The sequence below is a fragment of the Mustela putorius genome, unplaced genomic scaffold (assembly GCF_011764305.1).
Source record: "Mustela putorius furo isolate JIRA1106 unplaced genomic scaffold, ASM1176430v1.1 tig00003853_pilon_pilon_pilon, whole genome shotgun sequence".
NCBI lineage: Eukaryota > Metazoa > Chordata > Mammalia > Carnivora > Mustelidae > Mustela > Mustela putorius.
This window is the reverse complement of record NW_025422005.1, coordinates 86203697-86227864: the sequence shown is the minus strand read 5'-3', so window position 1 is coordinate 86227864 and position 24168 is coordinate 86203697.

The window sequence follows — 24168 nt, the reverse complement described above, 5'->3', positions numbered from 1 at the left end:
ATGAAGCTAATTCCCCTCATAAGACTTTGAGAATCAAGCCACAACTGTAAATTATTCCCCAAAGTACAGATGATGAACAAGAAAAACAAAACTAAAAACAACCTCAACTATAATTCAATATTCACCTGATAAATATTTATGGAGTATTCACCAAGATAGAGATATTGTTCTAGGTGCTAGAGGTAAAATTATGAAGAAGGCAGAAAGAACTATGATATTATAATTGAAGACAGAGATATTCAAGTAAATAAATGAGATAATTTCAGATAGAAATAACAAAATAGGTATAAAATTCTAAAGGTACCACATTAGAAAATGGCCAGGTTTTGGAAATCCATTCTGGAGAGATGATGCTTTAACTGAGATCTGAATGAAAAGTTACCAGACCTATGAAAACCCATGAGACCAGCATCCTAAGCAGAAGGAACTGATGTGTAAATGCTCTGAAGAGGCAGTATGTCTGAAATTCAAAAGAAGTAGATGGATACCTACCATGGCTGGAGTAGAGGGAACATGACGGGGTGTGGCAAGTGGTGAGGTCAGAGAGCTCTGTGGGCACGGATAAGTTCAGGATGCCATTAAGAAGTTTCAGACAGGGGAATGACACCATCTAACTTCCCTTTCAGAAAGGTCACTGGCTCTGGTGGCAGGGTGATCTGTAGGTCTCAAGGTTAGTATTGATAGTCCAGGGGAGACATGATGGTGGCTTGGGCTACGGGGCTGAAACGAAGAGAAGTAGAATAATAGCACAGAACCCTTTTGGAAGAGGAGACAAGGATTTATAAGAAGTGGGTGAAGGAAAAGGAGAGTCAAGGAATCTCATAACTACTTCTGATAATGAAACTTAAAGAATGTGACTCTAGATAACATTGTGAACTTATCAAAGCCCCAAGTTAAGCTAAATTGTCAAATTTACTCTCATTTTCAGGATACTTAATTCATAAAGTAGAAATGCCTAAGCCAATCAATATAATTAAGAATGTGATTTATGATACAATCAAATTTCCTTTTCAAGAAAAATAACCACCTTTAAAAGAGGTACCTTATTAGGATGAAGATGACAATGGGAGTTTGAATATTTCAGGTCCTTAAATTGACAATCTTATCCAACCTTATACAGAAATCCCTTTATAATACTCCTTTAACCTTCTCTCTGTATTAGTTAATATGCTCTTTAATTCTTACATCTCATTTTTCAGTACAGGTTTTATACCTTCTCAGATTGTAAGCTTATGCTTCTTTATAACCCCCATCATTTAACACATTTTTCCCCTCACCATAATGGCTCAATTAATATTTTTCAGTATATATATCATGTCCTCTCAGAGAAATGTCTCCCCCACCTTCCTCTTTTCATAGTTTACCTTCTTCCAGTACAATTAAGCCGGAGCTCCTCCATAAGCCACCTCTGCTGCGTCCTTCAGTCCTTAGAGCTCTCCTTACTCATAACTTCATATCTGTTCTTCACCCCTCTCTTAGCTCTGTAGTTCCTGGAACACAGTGGCAAGCAAATCAGTCCCTCTATCATGAATGGGACTTCATGTCCCATTTTGTAACAGTGAATGTCTTGACTAACAAAGAGAATCTCATTGTTGCATGGCCCCTGGGCAAACACTGAAATCCCTTTGTAGATTTTGAATATTTTACTCTCCTGAACAAAACTATAGTCTTTTAAGTGATCCTTAATGTTTCACGAGGCAACAGTTGTAACAGTATCATATTTCAAATACTGTATTTCAAAATCAGAGTTTCAATGGTATTCCTTTCAAATAGCCTAAAGCTCGCTAAGTAATGACAGAATCCACTTTCCCTCTGCTACTGATCTTTCATTACATCTCATCTCCCCTACCTACAGAAGGGTGTGAAATACTTCCTTTCCTGCAGGCCACAAAACAGATATGAAAGAAGGCCTTTTATACTCAAGTGTTAAAGAAGACTAATTTTGATGCATTTAAGAAATAGGGTATGGGGTTCCCCAAAGCTTGGCTGGTGGAGATCCTCCTTCCTTCTTCTCCTTTTTTTTTTTTTTTGAAGATTTTGTTTATTTGAGAGAGAGAGAATGAGAGAGAGAGCGAGAGACAGCACACGCATGAGAAGAGAGAAAGTCAGAGGGAGAAGCAGACTCCCTGCACTATGCGGGACTAGATTCAGGGACTCCAGGATCATGACCAGAGCCAAAGGCAATTGCTTAAGCAACTGAGTCACCCAGGCACCCTCCTCCTTCCTTCTTGCAATAAATTGTTATCAATAGCAAAATCTTTTAAAATTTTGAGGCTGTGGTTTTTCTCACGATATCTCATCTTCCCTACTAAATGCTAAGCTCTAAGACCAGTGCTAATAACCACCACAAAGTACTCAAAAAAATTAATAAATTACTGCATACACTTAATTAACAAACAAATCAATCAATGAATAAATGAATAGCTGCTTTGATGGCTAAGACTGGACTTCGAGGGAGGTCTCATTTGTGCCACTTTCTTTTAAACTTTCAATCCAGTCAGATTTGCATTAGAAAGTCTCCTTTGTGCAAACACTCCAGGGCAACTGTGCAAAGTCACTTTGAAAGTAAATGCCATCAAATATTAATAAGATAAGCCAAGGGAAATAAGCTTGCAGTTTATCCCAGATAAAAAAAAAAAAAAAAAAAAAAAAAAAAAGCCTTTTTGCCCCTGAAGTATGAATACATACAGGAATTTAAAGCTCCTCTCTAGACACCAGACAGAGGCATGTGAGTGGCAAAGCTAACTAGGAAGAGCAGAGTGAGTGGAGCATATTGGTAAAATGAAAAGGGTGTAAAACCCCTGAAATGATGAACAAGGACCTTAGAAGACGCCCTTTTTCCCATTAAATTTTCTTCCCAGAACATACTTATATCCGTATCTACTCTGAGGGACAAATTTAAAGGTGTACTTCAGCAATTCTACAACCACACTATCATTTCCTAAAATTACTAAAGCAGCCCAAGATCTCTAGGCTCTAGAAAGGCCACCCAACAAGAGACATAAAGGACGTCAGGCTGACACCCCAACAGCAAGGACGGCTGGGAATGGAAGAAAAAAGTTTCCACGAGGTCCCCAACCAAAGGACAGTTTTCCGATGAACTGTGAAGTGTATTGAATCAAGGAACTAAATTGTGAAAAAAAGAGCCAATTATTCAACAAAAGACGTCTATCTGGGATCCTTCCTGGTACGCAGGGGAGAGCCATCCCCAGTCCTAGGACTGGCCTTACTCATGGACTATGGATGGTCATCAAAAGAACATTGGATTAAGCATCCAAAGACCTAAATTCTCATTCTAATCTGCAACTCATTCGCCAGGTGACCTCAGTCAAACCGTTCAGTTCTCTAGGCCTTACTTTACTTACCTAGAGAGAAAAACACTGATACCCATCTCCCGAGAAGGGCTTGCGCGCACGGAAGGTGGAAGCACCGTAAGCTACAGCCTAGATAGTGTGTGGCAATCGGCCCTCTGCCGCCCAAACCTCTCTCCTACGTGCTTAGACAAAGGTTGATGTTATGTGCATTAAAAAAAGAAGAAGAAGAAGAAGAAGAAGAAGAAAAAAACTTACATGTAAAGTTGTGAACTTAAAAGTCCAGGAAGACCCGCAGCGTCTGGAGTGCTGCAGCGGTGGTGGCGGATCTTGCAGAAGTTAAGAGAACTGAAGGGGACCTGGGCCTGGCACCCACACAGGCAGCTGCATGAGCTGCAGAGCGCCTCCGCCCCTCCCCAGCCCGGGTATGGGCTTCGGGAGTAGCAGCCGCATCTTCCCGGTGATGAGCAAGTGCAGGTCCCAGTCGGTACCCAACGAGAGCTTCTCCCCTTCGGTTGCTGTGGGCCATGCACACCAGAGTCCAAGAGACCAAAGTCCGGCTTTGGTTAGGTTTGTCTGCAGCTCGCTAGCCTTCAGGGCCATGGAGGAGATGCACGGCCAGTAACTGCCTCAGGGGCACAAGGCCCATCAAGCCTCATGTCGCTGTGCTGGTGTGCCCGGGCCGGTTGGGGTGGGAGCGCGGGAGCAGGGGGTAGGTGCCCTGAGTCTGTCTCCCGCCTGCCTTCAGCAAAAACTCTGCTTGGGAGTCCGGCGGTCCTTCCGCTCCCGCATGGCCATCTGGGCAGGGGAAAAGGGGAGGATGGCGCTGGGAAAAGGTTTCTCAGCGTGCCCAGCGCGCGAGGCTGCACCGGGGCGCAGGGTTTGGGGGATCCAGAAGGAACAGTCCTCCCAGCTCAGACCTGACAGCCTGGCCGCCCTGGTTGCAGAGCTCCTGTGCCTGGGCCTCCCCAAACTCCCGCCGTTGCTAATTGGGACTCCGGATTCCACCACCCAGCTGTGGCCTTGGCCTACTTTGAGGACTTCTCTGGCACTCCGTTCTCAGACCCCCGGTTTACCGTGATGAAAATATAATAGTGTTTTTCCTCAGGTTTGTATGGAGCTTAACAACTTGATAAATGTACATTAAACTATGGCACCCTGGCGCTGGGCACGTTCCAGTACCAGACATAATATGTATATATGGAATATTTAAGTGCAAGTGATTAAAACTGCTACTATGTCAAAACAAAAACTTTAAATTCCAGGAAACGTAAGTCATTGACTCAATAATATGGTGTCGGTATCCCATATCCTCCAAATAAATCCAAGGTAGCCCCTACCCTGGCAGAGAGCTCAGGTATGGAATGAACTAAGCGGGCCTACCACTTGTGGGTGAGAGAAAATTGTGCACTGGGCCAGAAAGAAAACACTAAAATCAGTCTGAGAAAGAATGTCAAAAGTTAAGCTGGGATATTGAGTCTAAAATCGTTTCTCCAAGCTGGTAGCATTTAGGATGTTAATTATGTAATACTAAGGATTAGGGACTCCAACCCTGCCATTGGTACCTCCTGACCAGTAGGGGGAGCCAGCAATGCCCTGCTCTATAAAGGAAAACCATTTGTTTCAGAGTCTGTACTTTTTGAAGGGTAGAAATTATTTTGATTTTACTTGTCATAAAATTATTCCTCTGGAATATATAAGGACAGAGTGTCAGTTCTATTCGCTGGAAAGAAATATACAGAACATGAATTCAAGAATTAAAAATCAGGGGCCCTCAGGTGGCTCAGCCAGTTAAGCATGTGCCTTCAGCTTGGGTCATGATTCCAGGGTGGAGGAATCCAGTCGCACATCTGCTCCCTGCTGGGAGGGGAGCCTGCGCCTCCTTCTTCTTCGGCCTCTCCCCCTACTTGTGCTTTCTCCTGCTCTCTCACTCTCAAATAAAATAAAAAATCGTAAAAAAAAAAAAAATTAGAAATCAGATATGCTGAACATAACTACCCTTAATAACTCATTTGCTAATCAGTGCATTAAAATAAAATGCTCTAGCATGATGTCTTTGGGTAATGCATATATTTATTTTTAAACGTGGTATCTTATAATTATTTATTCTCGTGTATGTCAGACATGTACAAAAGATCTTGGCTATGCCTTTGCTTTTGTCCCAACCCGTAGGTCTAGACCCAGATATAGACCGCTATAATGCATGCTTTTCTTTTTCTCTAAGTGTGTGTGAGTATATATGTATATTTACTATATACTGTTTCATACAAGCCAAAGTAATCTTTACACACACACACACACACACACACACACATATATACTGAAGCATAGTAATAGAAAAAATAAACACAGCTCCAACTAGAATATGCCTTTAAACTGTTGGCTTCTTCACAAACTACTGATTCACTACTGTGAATATTGCATTGATCACTGCTTTTTAAAAACTAGCTTTCATCACATATATATACATAGTATATAATTTAGATTGCTTGATCTGGAGTTTTATTAAAATTATATCATACTGTATGTTGCTTTTATGATTTCTTTTTATCTTCAACAATAGATTTCAATGATTCGTCCATTTTTTCCATGTGTCATTCATTCTCACTGCTGAATAATACTCCATGGTAGAGTATACTACACTATTTAATCCTGTCTCCTTATTGGACATTTGGGCTGTTTCCACTTTTTGATCTTATAATCGGTTAACAATACTGCTATGGATATTCTTGCGTAAGCCTCTTAGGACATGAGGTAAGAGTTTCTCAAGGGCATACACCTAGACCTAGAAAGACAATTTCTGGATCATAGGTCTTGTGGATCATCAACTTTCAAGAAAATACTAAATTGTATCCAAATTTGTGATTACACTTTATACTTCCACTAACAATGTGTGAAGGGCTCTCATTGCTCCACATTCCTATCCAGACTGGCATTGTCAGACTTCTTAATTTTGCCAGTTCTTTGATGAAGTCATAATTTGCATAATAACAAAGAACATCTTTTCAAATGCTTATTGACCATTTTTAGTTCTTTTTTCTGAAAATGCCTGTTCACGTTCTTTGTCCAGTTTTCTATTGAACTGTTTATTTCCTTAATGATTTGCAGGAGCTTTTTTCATATTCTTTATTCTAAATTTTTTTAAGATTTATTTATTTATTCATTTGACAGACAGAGCTCACAAATAGGCAGAGAGAAAGGGGGAAGCTGGCTCCCTGCATACCACAACCGGAGCCGAAGGCAGAGGTTTTAACCCACTGAGCCACCCATGCACCCCGCTTTATTCTTATCTTCTATCTGCCCTATGTGTTGAAAATAAATATTCCAAGATTCTGGCTTAGTCTTTTCACTTTCTTTCTTTCTTGTTTTTTTTTAAATAAGATATGGGTGTTTTGGGTTTTGGGGTTTTTGTTTAGAGACAGAGTGAGAGAGGGATGGGCAGCGGCAGAGGGAGAGAGAGGGACAGAGAAAGAACGACTATTAAGCAGGCTCCATGCTCAGCATGGAGTTGATCTCATGAACCTGAGATCATGACCTAAGCCAAGATCAAGAGTTGGTCACTTAACCAAGTGAGTCTCCCAGGCGCTCCTCACTTTCTTCATAGGTCTTTTGATGTCAGGGGAACTGTTAATGTAATCATCCTACTATCTTTCTTTTTAATGGTCATTAATTTAAATAGTATGGTTTTGTTTTACCTTTTTTTTTTTTTTTAGGATTTTATTTATTTATTTGACAGAGAGAGATCACAAGTAGGCAGAGAGAGAAAGAGAGGAGGAAGCAGGCTCCCTGGTGAGCAGAGTCTGATGCAGGACTCGATCCCAGGCCCCTGAGATCATGACCTGAGCCAAAGGCAGAGTCTTGACCCACTGAGACACCCAGGCACCCTTTGTTTTACTTTTTAAATAGTCTGTTTTTTAACTAATTAATTAAAATAATTTGTTTTTTTCTAAAGTTTCTCTAGTTTCCTCTTTTAGATTTAAGCATTTCATCAATCTAGAAGTAATATTGGAGTAGGGAATAAAGTCAGGATGGATTTTTTTTCTTCTCATGCATTAACTATTTGTCCCAGCATTACTTGTTTCTAATGATCTACATCATCCTTCTCTCATATCTTTTCATTACATTTTCTCTTTAATCTTGCTATATAAAAATGCAGTTGCATTTTTAAAATGGTTTTGTATCCAGCCACCTAGCTAAATGCTCTTATTAATCCTAATAAAATTTCCAGGAATTACTTCAGGCTTCCATGTTGACAATCATATCATCTATATAATTACTTGTGCATGTTTTTTTCTATGATAGACTGAACAGGAGCCCCCCAGAGATGTCAACATCCCAATCCCCAGAACTTGTTAATATGCTACCTTACATTGTAAGAGGGACTTTGCAGATGTGATTAAATAAAAGATCTTTAAATGGGGGAGATTATCCTGGTGGGCTCAAATAATCATCAGTGTCCTGATAAAGAAGGCATAGAGAGATTGTATTATAGTAGGAAGAGATATAACAAAGAAGCAAGAGATTGCATTGATGTCAGCGAGAGGTCATGAGCAAAGATACGCAGATCTCTAGAAGCTGAGAAAGACAGAAACAGGTTTCCCCCTCAGAACCTCCAGAAGGATCCAGCCTGCCAACACCTTAAATTTAGCCCAGTAAGATTGATTTTGTATGTCTGACCTCCAGAACGATAAGATAATAAATTATTGTTGCTTTAAGCTACTAAATGTGTGGTAATTTGTTAAAGCAGCTAATACCCTTTCCAACCTCTTTTCTTCTTAACATGTTTTCCAAACATTTTCCAAACTAATGCACTGACCAACCTTTTTTCTTTTTCTTGTCTTAACATTTTGTCTAAAGATTCTAACAAAATGTTTTCTTCTGTCTGCATGCTTCTCTTACAGATTCTTAAATATGATAGGAAGAAAAATGTGAAATAGTCTCGACATTTGCAGATTTATTAACAATAAGAAATTTCCCAAAAAGTATCCAAATTCTTTCTAAAAGCTTTAATTAAAGCTGAGACATGTTACTTCAAATATTCTAGGCATGCTGTTTTTAATGAGAGCCACTTAATTATCATGGTTGTATAATGCTCTGATTTATATACATTCCTTATGTATTTATTTATGATCAATTGATATTTATCTCTGGAAAGGTCTAAGGTATCAAAATTGTTACAAGAAGAAGATTAAAAATAAAGTACATAGCATTCTAAGGAGGGGAAAAAAAATAGATGTAGCAGGTGCCTGAAATGAGTGGGAGTTCTGAAAACATCATGACTTTGGAGAACTTAATTTGCAAATTAAAGACTGACTTGCCCATCAGCCAAATATGAGTATATCTTTATAGGTGTATAAATATCTATAATTATTTTTTAAGATTTATTTATTTGAGAGAGAGGGAGCAAGCGTGTGAGAGAGCGGGGGGTGGGGGGCAAAAGAAGAGGGAGAGAGAGTCCCAAGCAGGCTTCACACTAAGCATGGAGTCTGAAGCAGAATTCAATCTTATGACCCAGAGATTATGACCAAGCTGAAACCAAGAGTCGGTTGTTTAACTGACTGAGCCACCCAGGTGCCCCACAGCCATAATTATTAATAGTAATATGGTATCATGAAGAAGTGGAAGTCAACTGTAAGTTACAACATGTTCAATGAAATTTGGAGAATTTCCATTAAAATGTAGTCTTTATCACATGGTTTATAGTGTAATAATGTCACTATGCAACCCTGATCACTTATTCATCAAATACAGATAAATACATTGACACTATTGGTTCATGTTAGAGTCCGTAATCAAAGGAGCGAGACTGATACAAAGCGAAGGTAAGCAAAGCTTTATTTCCCGCCAAGCATCGAGAATCAAACTGACCGGTCAGGGCCATCTCTTGCAAAGAGGCGACCCCTCCCAGCCTCACAAACTAACTTTTATAGAGGTAGTTTAGCCAGGCTATACACAGGTGGCCAATGAGATTACAATACACAGAGAAAACTGCACAGTCATGTTAAGTCTGCCACACACAGGAAAAAAAAAAAAAAAAACCTGCTAGGTAACACACGGGTGACCAATTGAATTTCAATTTACCCTAGTAGATATATGCGCGCCCCACTGATTGGATGTCTTCACCTGGCCTGACCTGCCCTTGTATCTAGGCTTTACAAGTAAGTTCCTCTGGGAGGAATAGGGTCAGTTTACTGCATGGGGTCAGTCTAAGTTTACTGCATAAACACAAAATGACTACCTCTGGCCAACCAGGCCCTTACAGTTCACTCTAGCAAGAAATGAATAACCAATGGATTTTAAACTCTCATCTACAGAAGTTTTCTGATAAAACAATAAAATTTAAAAAGTACTTGTACTCCCTACCTCCTCGGCAGGGACTAAAGTAATCATAAAGTTATAAACTCAGACTCTAAAGTGGAGTGCCCTAAAAAGATTATCTTGTGCTCCCTAATCTGGGTAGATTTTGTTAAACAGTCTCAGACTTCTTATAATTCCTGTTTCCTCTCCTAATCTAGTCTTGTGTGGTAAGAACTAACTTCTTTGTTTTTTATAGCAGTTAGTTTAGCTCATTCATGTATTGGATATACACACCCATAGCTGCCAATCCATTACTTGCTTTTCTCATAAGTTGTATCTTTTTTCTACTGACTTATTCCTGAAAAGACAACTCATTCCCTTGCACTTCTCTCTATAAAGGAAAACACCAACACAAAGAAAATGTATTTCTCAAAGCAAGTATTTCTAGTATTGGCCACATGCTGCTTTAACCTCACAATAGCTAGCTCGTGCCTACACCAGCTTGTACTGTGATGCATAAAAATCAAAACAGAAGAAAGGACACACAACGTTTTCACCTTGAAATGTACCACTTCCCCCTTTCTCGGGATTGAATGTAGCATTACCAATGGAAAGAGCAAAGAAATCTTTTCATGCATCTGATACAGATTAAGGAAAATGTTCTCCCCATTTTGATCTGTTGGGTCAATCTGACTTTTGAGGGCCAAATCTGGTGATCTAAGCAAAATGAAAAGTAAGAGGTAAAGATAAAACTGCTTAGACTGAGCTCTGATGTGGGCCTTAGAAAAGCAGAATAACAACAATAACAATAATAATTAACAAATACTCATAAAATACTATGAACCAGGAGCACCTGTATGGCTCAGTCATTAAGTGTCTGCCTTTGGCTCCAGTCATGATCCCAGGGTCCTGGGATTGAGCCCTGCATCAGGCTCCCTGCTCTGTGGCAAGCCTACTTCTCCCTCTCCCACTCCCCCTGCTTGTGTTCACTCTCTAACTTGCTGTGTCTCTATCAAATAAATAAATAAAATCTTAAAAAAAAAATATCTACTAGGAACCAGACATTCAGAACATTCATATACTTTGTATACCCATGTGATCCTCATAACAATTCTGTGAGGTGGGTACCAATAAAAAATTGAGGTACACAGAGATTAACTAAAAAGCCCAAAGTCACACAATTATAAACTATTCTAGCTCTTGAAACCTCTTGAAGTTTTCCTATTATCCAGTTAGCTCACCAGGAAAGGCAACCAGACAGAAATTTAATGTTGAACCCTAAGTGGAAGTTGACAACCAATTCCCCTAATCCTGGCAGTGGTAGTTAAGAGTGTGGATGGAGCCCACATCCAGTGAAGAGAGCATATGCAGAGTAGTGTAATATGTTCTAAGAGGAATACATGAGACCTATAATACATGGTTTCTACCATCCAACACTTTATATTCTAAAGGTAAACTTAGATATTCACATGAAACAATTAAATAGTAATTCAACCCAATACATATTTAATCCAGTCAATTCAATAGACAGTTGTTTAAGTTTGCTCAATTTGACAAACTGACTAAATCCCAAAATCAGGATCTACATTCAAAAAGAAGAAAGATGAAGGACGCATAGGATCAGTTTGAAGAATCTTAAGGTTTAGGGAGGGAAAAGCAGGCTTGTAAATCATCCATTAAAATTTCAGTGTAGTCAGTGCACTCAGGCTCTAGGTGCCTAAGATGTGACTGGCATTTTCTAGAAGACCAAAAAATTCTTGCAGGTGAGATAAGGCTTAAGCTAGATCTTAAAGGATATATCTTCAATATTCTACAAATGGAACTTCTCTCACTTGAAAACACATTCTCATTCCTAAATAAAACCATTGATTGTATATGGCATTTCCTTGGTAATCATAGATATGCAAACCTGAGAGTGTAGCCCATTCATAGACACAATTAAACTTCCTATGTTGCAAATCAGTCTAACTCAGAGCATGGCATTTTGAAAATCAATTTAGAGAAAGGCCAGCTGCCAGGGCAATGGACACATGTGTCTTCACATCAGTAGCCTTCTGCTAGTTAATACAAAAGCTATGTCAATGACTAGATCAATGCCATTAATAAGGAGTTTTCTCAAGTTTAATCCATTGCAATACTTTAGTTCCACATATTTAAAGAATGTAAGGATTTAGAAATATGTTGGTTCTTGTCATTATATTTTTGAAATAGGATCAAGATCCAATATTTTGACATATGCATCAGTAGTGCTCCATTTCAGATGCATTCATTCTTTCACTATATCCTTACTGAACACTCACTCAGAGCCAAATGCTCTTCTGGTCAACAGGATAACAGCTCACCAGGTAAGCAATAGTCTAGTTTCAGAAAAGCTATCCTCCAATGGAGAAAGACCAACAATAGCTAGGTAAGACATGAATAAACAAACTAAATTAAGATAAGAATTAGAAGTTAGGTAAGTGCCACCAAGAAAATAAATAAAACAGGGTGGTCGATTAGGGAATGAATTGGGGGCTATAAAAGAAGGCTATTTTATGTGAGATGGTCCCCAAAACCCTCTCTAAAAATATGACATCTTTTTCTAAGACTAGAATGATGAAAAAGTACCAACTATAAAAGATCTAGTAAAGAAAATTTTAGGCAGTAGGAACAACAAGTACAAAGCCTCAGAGACAGAAGTGATCTTGGAGTACTTGAGGAACAAAAAGAACACCAGAGTAGCTGGAGAACAGTGAAAAAGAATGAGAGTGGCCAGAGATGAGGCCAGGGAAGACAGAAGGTCTTGGAAAATTAAGTAAGAAGTTTGGACTTTCTTCGAATTGGCACAGAAAGCCATTGGGAGTTATAAGCAGGATAATGATAGGATTAGATTTAAACTTTTAAAAAACTGTTCTAGTTACTGTGAAGAAAATTAAACCATAAGAGGAAAGAAGAAAAGCAGGAAAACCATTTAAGAGGCAAGTATATTTGGGCAAATAAGACATGATGGTGGGTCAGACTAGAGCTGTAGGAGCTAGTCACATATGAACACATTCATGATGCGTTTTGGAAGTAGAGCCAGCAACATACTTGTAAATTGTATTTTGGTTGGGAGATGATAAAGATAAGACACAGAAAGAAACTGAAAAAGAATTGGAAGAGGGAAAACTAGAGCTATCTTCTACCATGTTAAATCTGTAAGGCCTATTGCATATCTGAGTGAAGATACTAAATAAACTTCCAGATACACGATTCTAGAATTCAGAGGAAAGATACCGAAATGAGGATTGATATTTGGGAGTCATCATCATATAGATAATATATGAGTCCAGAGAAAACATAGAAAAAGGAAAAGGGGACACTCAGAAACTCCTATGGTTCCTAACATTTAAAGAACTGCAAAGGAGAAAGAGAAGGAGGGGAATTGAGAAAGAACATCAGTACAGGAGCAAGAAACCAAGTAAATGTGGTATCATGAAGGCCTAGAGACTTCAAAAAGGAGCATTTTGTTCATGGCTTCTGTGAGGTCAAGAAAGATAAGGACAGATAAATAGCTCTGTGACGTGGTAAATTACAGGACCCTGGAGACCTGACAGGAACATTTCAGAAGTTGGTGACAATGAAAACTCAATTTAATAGAATATGTTATCTAGCTATTGCTATATAACAATCACCACAAAACTCAATGACTTAAAATAACAACTATTATTTCTCACAAGTTTATGGATCGACTGGATGGCTTTGTTCATCTGAACCAGTCTCAGCTGATCTCAGCTGGGTTAGCTCATGTAACTATAATTAACCAGTAGGTGTCCTAGAGGTTCATCGCTCTAGAATAACCTCAGCTGGAATAATGAACTGGAATGGTAACTCATCACTCCTTTGCAATCTCTCAACCTTCCAAAGGACAGACCTGGCTTGTTTTTAGAACGGTGGCAAGGTTCCAGGAAAAAGGGCAGAAAGGTACAAGGTATCCTGAAAACTTGACTGAAGATTGGCACTCCATTACCTCCCCCCACATCCTACTGGCAAAAGCAAGTCCAAGTACATTGCAGAATCAGAATAGGTAAAGACTAGGAAGTTAGAGACCAAAGAGCATGGATACAGATACATTATTAATTAGAGCCCACAGTGCGATTAAGTTACTCATGGCAAGAGAGTTGAGAAGACCATAGGAGCGTGCACAGAGACAGTCATAATTTTGAAGGACTTTGGTGTAAAAAGGAGCAATTGATAGGTGGGTGCCAAACCAAAGATGATATGGAGTCAATGACACTATTAAAAAAACAAAAATTTTGTTTTTTTAAGATGGGATGTGAAAGAGGTATTCATAAGTGGATTGAAATAATTCAAAGAGAAAGAGTTAGGAGAGAAAAGAATACTTGTTGTAACAAAGTCCATGAGTAGATAGGCTAGAATCAAGACTGATGCATGCATACTGGATCTTCCTCATGTTAAACTGAATATTTGTTTCAGAATTCTTAAAGATTAAGAAAACTTCACCAGCTCAGGAAAATCTTGTTTAAAAAGAAAAAGTAAAGAACTTGCTTACAAATCAAAATTTCACACAGAATTGTTCATACCAGGGGAGTTTACTTCTATGAAATAAAGCTGTTGCAAGACAAAGACAATACAAGTTCAGAAGAGGAATCACCTGGGATTAGCATCCTGATTCCAGAAATCAAAATATTCTGCAATCCTAGTGATGGAAACTGTATCCTTAGAGAAGTCATTCGCCAGTGTAAAACACTGATTTGAATTCATTGTATAAACCTGCGTTATTATCATCCTTCTACAGGGTCACATTTTGAATGTGCAACATTGGGACAGCCTTTATTTCACTAATCACTTGAGGAATTGAAATAGCCATTCAGTTAAAGATTGCTAAAGTTTACAAACTACTGAATGCATGAAAAATTCATCAGTTCACTATCAATAGCTGTTGAACTAATTACCAATGACCTGAGTTAAATGTCTTTGAGTGCCTAATACTGTTTAGGAAAATTAGGGCATTGGAGGTGACTGGGGAAGAAAAAGTCACATAATTAAACTTGTAAAATCTGAATTTATTGTGCAGTTTTTGCAAAATTTTAGTCACTTAATTGCAGACTGAGAGGGAATTATATGTGGCTGACAATGAACGTGATATGTATAGTGACTGTTTCAAATTCAGAAGCCCTCTTTCATTCAAACCAGGTTTTTATTTCACTGGAAACTTGGGATAACTTAATATTTTAAAACTGAACTTTTTATGTCAATTTTTAGGTCTTTCTTTTCACAGTAGTTGAAGCTAATACAACATGGCTCCTAGGTCAAAGACAGAAGCTTCCTAATTTCAAAAACCTTTCTGAAAATCATCCCTGTATATGATTTCATCCTGGGTTAGATTGCCTTGGGCTGCCTGGGAGGATCCTGACACGACAAGATCATGACCAGTTAAACACAAGAAGAGCTATTTTCAGGCTTCTACCGTCCATTAAAGAAAGCATTTCAAAATCAGTACTGTCCCAATATTCATCATCTGGTTCTAGGAATGCTTAATTGTACTTAAACCATTAACAGGGATGAAAGAGTAGGAGATATACATAGTAGGGGATACAGATATAAAGATAGATAGCTAGACAGACAGATAGGCAGAGTCATCACCAAGAAACCAATCAACAACCAGGAGCACACAGAACAAACAGGAGAGATAGCTGAACAGACTTGAGGCAAGTGAGAAATAAAATAAGTTTAATTTACTTTGGGACATGCTGGAAGGTATACCATCTAAGCTATATCTTAAAGAAATGGATAGGAACTTAGGAAGTACAATAGAAGATTTTAAGGTGAACCAATGCATAGGTCCTGAGGCACATGATATTACAATATCTACAGCGAAAGTACAAGCAGTTGAGGGTAGAGTGTTTAACATGCCAGGTCATGGAGAACCTGATATGCTATGTGTGAACTTCATCCAGGAGGTAATGGTAATTCCTTTCAGATTTTTTTTTAAAGACTTTTTTTATTTATTTGACAGAGAGAGGGATCACAAGTAAGCAGAGAGTCAGGCAGAGGGAGAGGGGGAAGCAGGCTCCTAGCTGAGCAGAGAGCCTGATGTGGGGCTTGATCCTAGGACCCTGAGATCATGACCTGAGCCGAAGGCAGAGGCTTAACCCACTGAGCCATCCAAGCACCCCTCCTTTCAGATTTTCTAAAGCATAAAGCATGACATAAATCAAAGGGATCAAGACCAAAGACTGAGAAACCAAGTAAGGGATATTATATGAATATATATAAGGAGGAAGGATCATGTAGAAAAAAATTATATTGTAAAATAAAATGGATTTAGCAGATACATGGAAAAACAAGTAATTCTATGGAAAGAGGGGTGAGGCAGGAAGGGTGGTCTCTGCAAGATGTAATTCCAATGCAATGATCAACAGGCCTGACAGAGAGACCAGCTTTCAGCCCTGGAAATGTTGACATCATTCCGCTGCAAGCAGATTTTATTCATGGAAACATCAGAGACTATATAAAGGAATAAATCTTGGGAGCTTCTAAAAAATAAATGACATAAAAAATAATAAAAAGACACAAAGCTACTGAGATAATTTGAGTGAGTAGTTATCATAGCCACATCCATACCTGCAGATTGTAGGTGAAAATATGTAATCTCTTGGTTTGAAGTAGCTTGTTCTTTGGCCAGATCAAATAGCAGGAAAGCAAAAGCACTAATCTCCATGTTCAGCATTTGCTATCGTCAAAATCAGACTAACCAGTTTTGACAACTTCAATTCCAATTTCTCCTCAACAATGAAACCCAACATTTGTACTTCAACTATTCCGTGAAACTTTTCCACTAACCTTTGGTTATTTTGAGGTAGCAAATTAATTAAAACCATTTAGGAAATTATTAACTGAGAAAAGGCATTTTCAGGGTCAGGATTATGATGGCTTGAGCGGTATTGGGAATACTAATAATTGAAGTAAATCATGCCATTTGTTGTTGCTGTTCAGATATGGTAAAACCCTGTAAATGCAGCCCACAAATATTTGAGCCAATATTTTATAAGATCTCACTTGCAAGAAAAGAATCTTCCAGGGCTGTGAAAAGATCCAGCATTTTACCTGGAAGACAGAACTTAAATGACAGAGCTTATTACATAATCTGAAATCAAGTACCTCTCCAGAAAGCTTCAAAAGATGGACCACTAGTATATTTTTCAGCTCTCCTGGTAACAGGATAAGCTAATTTTTAAATTTTTAATTGTGAAATCTCCACATCTGTATCACCATGTTAAATATCAGTGGCCTGCTCTTCTAGTTCTCATAAAGCCACTTTCTAGAATTAAATAGACAACTACCCATGTTACAGCTATAAGATGGGCTCCCTAATAGGAAAGGAAACATCTCACAAAGGCTGAGATCAAATCCCTTTAATGGGCTATCAACTTGCCAGGAGGAGATCTATTCCAAGCATAAACACAACCCTCCAGAGATAGTCTTTTTATGATACTCTTAAATGTCTAATAGGTGTTCAACACCGCTGTGAACTTGTGAACCCAGAAGGGATTTAGGGGTATCTAGGAGTGGGTTGCCAGAAAGTGCAACACACACACACATCTAATGCAGGCATAGTCATTGCACAGTTATTGCTATAAAAGCCACCTGTACACTATTAGAGGTCCTAAATAAATAAAGGTTTTTAAAATTTACAGCTAAGGAAAAATAAACCCTACAAAATGGATTATAGTGACTCTGCAAAATCGATAGCTAGTCACATTAACACAAAAAGGTTTAAGAACTGAATGGCATACTGTTTTGTGCTGTTGAATTTTTTAGTTAGATGTATATTTTATTGTCTTCATTTAAGAACCCTACATAATAAACTTATTCCTCAATTGTATACATTCTTCCTAATATTGATATTTTTAAAAAAGCATTCCAGTTTTGAAAGTGCTGTTTGGCATCCTTTGTTAGGCCTTGGGGACGAGCAGTTTCACAACTTCGTAAGCAGGCATTTAAATTCTCATACTTAAATAAAGGCAAATCTGTATTTATGTAGCAAATATGATCTTGAAGAAGCCTTTAAAGACAATCTCTTAATAAATTACAATGTAGTAAATAAATGGGGACTTGGCCAGTTAAGTAAAATACATAATAAATCCTTTAATATGGTGAATCCTTTGGTAAACTGAAAGGTCCTTTAATATATATGTTTTGTAAATTAAGATTTTTTTAAACTGAAGCAGATTTATATACTTTATTGCAAAGGAAGAAGCAAATCTAATTACATGAGTCGGGACTTTGGTGATATTTCTCAATCTTTTTAATACTGTGTAAGTGAGTAAGTGACTTTAAAAAAAAATCACTTCCATGATAGCTGACCAGATTATTTTCTACATTCCTCCCATTAGTTATCTCAAATATCCATGTATCAGGAATCATTCTTAGCTATAAACAATAGAACCTATTCCATCCAAAATATACAGTAATAGAATATATTGAAGGTTATGAGGTTACTAGTAAAATATCTAGGAAGCCTGGAGATATCTGCTTTGCAGACTACACAGCCAAGAAAAAATAGTCCAATTACTTACAGAATGTTCTGGCAAAGTTTCCACTGTCACCACCACAGCCCTGTTATTTGTACTGTCCACCTAGAGCACAGAACTGTACCCCCAGAACATGGATGTGTGTGTGCCTGTGTTACTTCTGAAAGCTTGTATTCTCTCCATTATTCTCACAAGAATTAATTCTCTGTGTGTGACTTCTTCATGTCATTCTCACCTGAATTAGGTTCCCAAGTGGGTTCCCAGCAGGTTCCCAGCTTGCACTTTCGCTATAATGGGAAGTAGGAAGCATTTCTGTCTTCAGCCTTAGGCTGATACATCTTAAAGTGAGAGATTTTAGGAGGAGTATTCAGAAGGTGCTGAAAGACCATAAACAAGACAAATGCTCCCTATAGTCTCTGCCTAGCATAAATATATCCCATTTTCCTATACCTAAACTTCCAAACATTGACAACCACAACCACAAATATTTATATGAACATAATGCACCTATTTTTTTTTTAAATGAAAATGCACTCACTCTCTTCCCAAGTCCAGAGCCAACTGACCTCAGTTGTCTACAACAAATAGATGAGATTGAGAAGTCAACCATCACCATTTAGGGACAGTAAAATTAAATAGATAAAAAAGAATCATAGAAACAGGTAAATTCATTAACACAAAATTCCTAAACATTTAATAATTAGCTCCCTTGAGCAAAGATTTTTGCTACTAGAAAATTGACCATTCCACAGTGATGTTAGTCAAATAGGAGATGCTGCCATGACCGACCTCCACAGCCACTTTATTTAATATCTCATTGAGGAAGCACTGGTTTGGCTGGGAGAAGACTATGGATAAAATGGTCATTTATACATACATGATTATCAAGAGCCCCTTCTACGATGGAGGGTATTTGCCGGATATTCAAATGTTCTCACACTACATAATCTGAAAGAATAACCCACATATTTTTTTTTCCCAGATCTTCTTTTCACTAACCCTCTTGTCTGTTCACTCAAAGCTCCTGGGTTATCCAGCCAAAGCATTAGCATCTCCCCTGAATCACTGCAAATTCATACCTCAAGTATCTGTTCTTCTAGACAAAATGAACATGAGTCATACTGTTCAGCCAGCCAAGGCTGAAGGTTTCTTGGGAAACCAGGATTTCCCTTCCCCCAAGTCTTCAGAGTCTCCTCAAGATTCCTCCTCAATGGACCACATTCAGCTATTGCCAACATAGTGTCAATGAATCTACTTGGAATATTTGCCTTCTTCAGTCAGAGGTCACTGGCACAGGGCGATGGAGTGCTAAGAATGTAAAACCACCTGCTAATGGGATTTCCTTTTTGCCACGTTTAAGTATATATCTAGTTTGCCAGGGAATATATGTACCAGTTTATCCCAGTTATCCCAAGACAGCAGAATAAGAACTACTCCCTGAACTGCTTGTCTTCAACATGACATCACTGTAGCAGAATACATAATGTTCCATTAAATGGTGAGAAGATCAGAATGCCTGAAGACCACATTTTCTTCATGAATCTAAAGAGTTAAGATGGCCATGAGACAAGACGAGGAAAATGTCTTGCTCTCCCTATAAAGTAAAAGAAAACTGTTCTGTAGTTCTGTGCATATTGGAATAGATAAAGATCAAGAGCTATACAATAGATGCCACTGACTGTCTTAATTTGTTCTGATAAAGAGATAACATCTAAAATAGCAACTGAAAATTAGCAGCAGAATAAGCTGATGAAATTATATCACATTTTTCAAGACCAATATGTCTTCTGAGTGGCCAAACAGGTAGGTTAAATGAAGTTTGCTTTGATTATTATGGGCTTAAAGTCAGTGTCCAAGTCACTGGACATAGTTACCCCATGAATGAAAACAACTTTAGGGAAAGTTAGGTGGAGATTTCAGTAAAGTCTTATGATATTATCGCAGAACATTTCCTCAAGTATACCGTGTGTCCCCACCCCTCCTTTTTTTTTTTTTTCAGAGTGTCTGTTTTTGTCAACAAACTTAGTTCTTGAAATTTAAGAATTTCCATTACTCTCCATCATGGTGACCCAAGACGAGCTCCTTTTTAACAGATCTAGAATCTGTATTTCCTTGTTTCTTTGCTTGGTTTTGGTTTTCCAGTTCAAGTGAGATTTTAGTAGGCTACCTATCTCTTTCAATCCCAGTGACCCCCAAACCAATTAGGCAACCCAAATATGCTCACAGAGTGTATAATTGCGATCATGACTCTATCTTTGCTGCTGGTAATGGAAACCATGACCATGTCTGCCCCTCTAGGATCCATCAATCCCCATGAAATCACAGAACCCATTTCAGTTCTTCCCTTATCACTCAGGCAAGTTATTTAATCTCTCTGTTAAAATTACTGGTATTTTCAGCAGTTGCTACTTCTTGCTTGCTATTTCCATAATACCTTACAGTTATCATAAGGAGAATGAGTTAAAACATGCTAAGTACTTAAAACAGTGCCTGGTAACAAGTAAGCATTTGATGTCAGCTATTATTGTTGCTATTTTCTTTTCCTTTGAATTACTTTTCTTTTTTTTACAAAATGATTTAAATATGATTGTGTACCATACCCTATATAAACTGACTGCAGAGATAGGGTCTGCCTATCTTGTTTAGTTCAACGTAAACTTTTTTCTATGAAATAAAGATGTTTGTTCTTTGTCCACATCGACATAACTCTGTGTGCATGACAGAGGTTCTGGAGCAACAGGAAGTCCTTGTGTTTCCAATTTATTTGACATTTATATGTAGGGTCAGAGTAAACAACCCAATTTTTCCATAATTCATTGGTAATTATTTTTGTTTTCAACTAAGGTAAGTAGTTCTAAGAGATTCACAAGATATGTCATAAAGCACAGGCTTTGCAGAGACCAGAGTTCAAATCCTCATTCTGTCACTTACCAGCTGGTGTTCCTTAAAAGTTTCTCAAACTCTTTCAACTTTATCATGTGAGGTCTGAGTTTTATCATATGTAAATGCTCAGCAAAGAATTACTCAAACAGTGGTAACTCTTAACACCATTAACATCAACACAAAATCGTTTTTGTTATCTGTACATACACAAGTATCGTGAATGCCCTTTAAAACAAATTATAGGTTCTTTCCATAGTTTGGCTATTGTAGACATTGCTGCTATAAACATTTGGGTGCACGTGCCCCTTCGGATCACTACGTTTGTATCTTGAGGGTGTCCATCAACAGATGAATGGATAAAGAAGATGTAGTATATATACACAATGGAATACTATGCAGCCATCAAAAGAAATGAAATCTTGCCATTTACGATGACATGGATGGAACTAGAGGGTATCATGCTTAGCGAAATAAGTCAATTGGAGAAAGACAACTATCATATGATCTCCCTGATATGAGGAAGTGGAGATGCAACATGGGGGGTAAGGGGGTAGGAGAAGAATAAATGAAACAAGATGGGATTGAAAGGGAGACAAACCGTAAGTGACCCTTAATCTCACAAAACAAACTGAGGGTTGCTGGGGGGATGGGGGGGTTGGGAGAAGGGGGGTGGGGTTATGGACATTGGGGAGGGTATGAGCTATGGTGAGTTCTGTGAAGTGTGTAAACCTGGTGATTCACAGACCTGTACCCCTGGGGCTAATAATACATTATATGTTTATAAAAAATTTTTTTTAAATAAATAAATAAAAAGTCTGAATGATATTCAAAAAAAATCTGCATTACTATTATTATTATTAATTTTTATTTTAGCTATTCCAGTGGAGATGAACTAGTATTAAATTGCATATCTGTAATTATTAATAAAATTGAGTACATTTGCAAAAAAAAAAAAAACAAATTATAAACAATTGAGTAAAGGTGAGACCAACAGTTTTAGAGTATTACGTTGGGTGGCTTTACATCACAAATAAAAGTGTCTTAGTCCGCAGCAGTAACTGATGTTCTTTATTCACAAAGGGAGAAAATAACATATTTCACTCACAACTCACTAGGTCTGAATTATGGAAGCATTCATTATTTTAATAGTACCTCCCACCCCTCACTACCATCCATAAAGTGTTTTCTCACCTTGCACCCTTGAAGACATGAGAAGTGTAAATACAGCTTCTGAATACAACACAGCAATTAGGATAATGATCTTTCCATATGCAGGGCATTGGACAGCTCCCCCCACTATCCCCTTTCAGTTGGTGAGGAAGGTTTGCCATACATAGAGGTGCTATTTAAAAAGGCTTTCTCCTGCAAATTTATATAGAAAGAAATTGTTGAAAAATACCACTAGAAATTGAACTTGCATCTGTTTTACCAAAAATGTTAAATTCTCCCAACAGTTTTTTGAATTCTATTCCAAAGTAATATTAAACCATTTAAGACAACACTGCATCATTCAAAAGAAAAGAATAGATATGCTTCAGCAAAGAAAATTGTATAATACTCTGGTTTAATGTAATAGAAGTCGCATTATCTGGATCTTTCTAATCATAATTTCAGTCGTTAAAGTACCAGGGACTCCATCAGTATAGACACTATATTCTGACTCAATTACACTGTGCATTAGAAGTAGAGGTTTGCAGCATCTATTAGACTTGTCATTACCCTTGTGCCATACTCGATTGACCAAAGGGGTGGGGGAACCCTCTTCTCCTAAGGAGAAGAAAACGAAAAAGCAAATTCAGTGGAATGCATAATAGGTGCTCCTTGGGAGAATGCTTTAGGTTTCAGTTCATTTCTTCATAAGATGAACGTTCCCACCGAAAGCATCAGAGTAAACATCATGCCTCATTACTCCTTTCCACTGTTCATACAGCATGCATATAGGTATAATGCTGATTAATGGAAAGAAATTACAATATTCAATGACTTTCAATAAGCGATGGAGGAAGAAAACATTTACTAGACTCCATGAATGAAAAAAACCTCTCTAATAAAGCTTATGAGGGAGGATAGCTCCAGTTACCCTGGTGAAGGACAGAGTCCCCTTTCCTATGAATAGCTGGGCTTGCTGTGTGGTGCTGGAAACTACCCAACCCCATACATCACTCTGGAATGACAGAGCAAATAAATGAGAATTGAGAACGTAAGCTCTTCAGAAGTATATAATCACGTGGGCATTTGATAAACTCAAAAAGCATATGTGGGAGAGGTTTGTAACCAAAAAAAGCTTTGATTTTAGAAATAATTTTCCTCTAGAAGCCAGATTTGCAGTATTTCTGACAAAATAATTCCGTAATATAGTCAGTCTTGGTCTTCCAGCGAGGCTTTGCCAAAAATAATAATACTTATTATACATTAAATAATAGTAATTATTATTATTGTAGCTCAAATAATTAGGTAAATTTTGTATGTGGATATTTTGCCATAGCCTGAGTCTCAAGATAACAAAGAAGCAGAACACCAATGCTGACTTTCATAACTGCAAGAAGAGTGGAACTTGTCACTTTTCAACAGATACAGAAATGTTAAAGACAATTTAGATCCATGATCTTCAAACCAGACTAATCTTCAGGATTATTTCCGGAGCTTTTTCAACATTCCATTTCCCAGGCCAGACACATTGGTGACAGCCTGAATTATGTTCCCCCAAAATTCATATGCCTTAATAGTAGTACCTCAGAATGTGCCTGTATTTGGAGATAGGGCTTTTAATGAAGTAATTAAGGAGAAATAAGGTCATTGAGTTGATCTCTAAAACAGTATGTTTGGTGAGATTAGGACATGGGCGGGCACAGAGGGAAGTTCATGTGAGAGCAGAGAAAGAAGACAGCTATCTGAAAGCCAAAGAGAGAGGCCTCCTTTGAAACAATCAGTCCTACCAAAACCTTGATCTCCGACTTCTAGCTTCCAGAATCATGAGAAAAATTGATTTCTGTTGCTCAAGTAACCCAGCCTGTGGTGCTTTGCTAGGACAGCCCTTGCAGACTTATATGTCCACTAAATCACAAGCTCTAGATATTGGCTGAATAATTTTTCTCTTTAAAATTATCCCCAGGTTTATATATACAAAGGACATGAAAGTAGGCTATCAAAGATATATCTGC